The following is a 3,141-nucleotide window of genomic DNA, read 5'->3' as shown; positions in this document are numbered from 1 at the left end:
AGGTGATGTTGTACATGGGGGTGGTGGGGCTGAGGAGGGGACCCCGGGGAGCTCTGCCAGGGACATGGAGGCCACGGGCGAGCGCTCAGTGAGCAAAGCAGCCAAACCCACCTGGGAGCCCCAGGTATGAAATAATAAAGAGAGCGGAGGCGCGGTGGCCGCTGCTCCCGCCGACATGTTTTATTGACAGTGGTGGTACTCAGCTGGAGCAGCCCCAGCTCCCCGGGAGGGGTGTGCAGAGATCCCTGCTGCCCTGGGCACAAATATAGGGAGAAAAAGGGAAAACAGCTGTTGTGTCCCCCAGAGTGGGCTCAGTGGGGACGGTAAAGAGGCAAGGGAAAGCAGGGGCTGTCCCCAGCAGCAAGGGGAGGCTGGGGGTCGATGCTGGGACCACATCACCCTGAGCATCACAGGGACTGCTCTGTACGGGGCATCTCCCAACTACACATCCCCATCCCCCTTGCTGGAGGGGAGCAGAGCTGCTCCCAAACCCCTTGGACCTGTCGCGGAGCCCCCCAATGAGATGGAGTCACCATGGGAAAGGCCTCCAACCCCCTGAGCACCCTGACAGCTCTGCTGCTGCAGGGACCCACCGGCTCAGCCCATGGGAGCTGCTCCGAGAGCACCAAGTCTTTTCTCCTTGCAAAGCATGAAGTGTTGATGCCATCAGTGCAGAGGGAGTGAGCTGCCACCCAGCCCCATCATCCCCCTGTCCCTCCCGCCACCTCCCCTTCTCGTTCCACCTGCGGGACAGAGGCTGTGATTTTCCCCTGACCCCAGCCACGGCTGTCACAAAGAATTGCAGGGCTGCCAGAAAACTGCAGATTCAGAGAGACAAAGACTACTTTCCCCAGAAACGAGGGGAAAAATGCTGCATCTGCAAAGATTTCCCAGGCACTGTCCCCTCCTGTGCACATCTATCTGGAGTGACACCTTCCTTCAAGCACCCTTCATTTCATTCGCCATCCCGCAACCATTTGCATTAAGGTGACCCTGGCTGCGGTGGGGATGGATGGCCAGGGTCTGGGTGGCCATGGATGTCCCATCAGCCATAGGGGATGCTCCAGGTTTCTTCCCCAGCCCATGGAGTGAGGCTGAAGATGCAAACGGCACTGGGATGAATGGCAACCCACCCTGAAGGACCTCCATAAGGACACAGCCCCAGGCTCAGCTCCTCCATGTGCACTAAAAGGTGATGTCAAAGGGGAGCTTTCAGCAAACAGAGGGTCGAGGAGTTTGCCCTGTGCTTGTAGACTTGGAGCCCCAGCTTTGGGACACAAGGGGCACTCAGGAGCAGCAGGACAGTTGCAGATATTGGTGGGAGATGTCCACCACTGACAGCCTCGTGTGGACAACCAGGACCTGGGCTCAACCTGACCCCTCAGCACCCTGCGAGTGCAGAAGTGACAGGAGGAATGGCTGCTGACTGGATACCAACGTCGAGTGGTTTGGGATCGGCAGTGTGAGCAGGGACCGTGTCCCTGTGGCTGTCCCAGCTATCACAGCACCTTCAGCTCCATGGCTTTGTGCCCTCCCATCCCACACACTGCTGCTCCCCACCTCGCTGGTGTCCCCAGTTCCAAACATGCCTGCTGGGACACGCGGATGGGCTGTGACGGCCGAGGGACCCATCTGAGCGTTGAGGGTTTCAGGAGCAGAGCTGTGCATGGCCAACGCTCTGTTTCCTACAGCCACACAAATCCCAACTGGGCTGGAACACACCAAACCCTGCAGCTCTGCCCGGGAGATGCATCCAGCTGTTTTCCAGCCTTCGAGCTCCAGCATCGCTGCCTTCCCACCAGCACCAGGAACTGGGGGCTGATCCCCTTCGCAGGTGACCCCCTCTATGTGTGGCTGCAAGATCCAGAGCGGTGGCAGCTTTACAAGTCCTACGGCATTTTGCTGGCAGGTTGTGTTACCTGGCAACCCGCAGTGGGGAGAGGAGGGAAACGCTCAGCCAGTGGCACCAGTAACGCTCCAAATTGGGGTGTGGATCCCCACAAACCCCCCCAGTACAGCAGCCCTGCAGCCTCTGCCGCATCTTCCTGCCCCACCATGGCCATGGCCCTCGTGGCTCCGAGGGTTTCTGCCCTCTGTCGCACAGCCACAACCTCCTGGATCTTCTTGCCAAGGCTTTCAGGCAGCTGCAGGACATCTCCCTGCTGACCATGTAGCAGCTACCCTGGTTCTTGATGTCCTCTGGGGACATCCATGAGGCTGGAGGTACCGATGTCTCCAAATCACACCTTCCTAAGGAGAGCAGAAACTGTGAGGGTGGGAGGTACCCGGGATGAGTGAAGCTTCACTTGCAAACCTGCTCTGGAGCTGGGGCTGGAGCTCAGGAGGGAGGAACGGAGGCATTGCTGCCTTCCTGGTGCAAAGCTGAGCCAGACCCTCCATGCCCTGCACTGGCTCAGGCAGGATCTCTATGCTTGGCCACTGTGCCCCGTGGGAGACTGGTCCCCAATGCCCCAGCCACGCTGTGTGAGCAGCCTGTGGGCTGCCCTGCACTCCAGGGCTGTGGGTCCCTGCAGCCCCAGTGCCCATCATCCTCTCACCAAGCACCCCCAGCCAGCTGGAGCGGCTGAAGGATACGAGCCCACTTGTCCCCACGGCAGCCGGAGCAGAGCTGGAGGTGGGGTGGCTCCTGGGGAGCATGAATGGAGAGTGGTGGCAGGAGAGGCTGAGTTCTGCTGTGGGAGATGCTATTCGAGGAGGAGATGCCCTTTGCCTGCTCACCAGGCAAGCTCTGCACTGTGGGATGGTGGGCAGCTCTGGGTGCTCTACCCCTGAGCTGTGTCCTCTGCCAGATATGAACCAGGACCCCGGTTGTGCTTCTAAGGCAGGTGGACACTGTGGTTTGCATCACCTTTTTTTCAGCTGCTGGGGCAAACTTTAGTCCAGGTACCCCCACCCTACTGCCGGGGTTCGCCCAGCCCTGAAGGAGCCTCAGGGCAGCAGGGGATGGTTTTGCCCCTCACAAGCCATTGCTCACTCCAGAGCTACTCAAGCAGCTCATTCTGCATCCCAGCCCCTCGCCCTGCACTGTCCCTGTCCCTTTCCTCCTCCCTGTGGGTCCAGCTCTGCTCTGCTCAGCTTTGTGCAGGGCTGCAGCCCCCACCCCCGCCCCCCCCTGGTCAG

The sequence above is a fragment of the Antrostomus carolinensis genome, unplaced genomic scaffold (genome assembly GCF_000700745.2).
Source record: "Antrostomus carolinensis isolate BGI_N321 unplaced genomic scaffold, ASM70074v2 scaffold31824, whole genome shotgun sequence".
NCBI classification, from domain to species: Eukaryota; Metazoa; Chordata; class Aves; order Caprimulgiformes; family Caprimulgidae; genus Antrostomus; species Antrostomus carolinensis.
Note: the sequence above shows the minus strand (reverse complement) of the source record.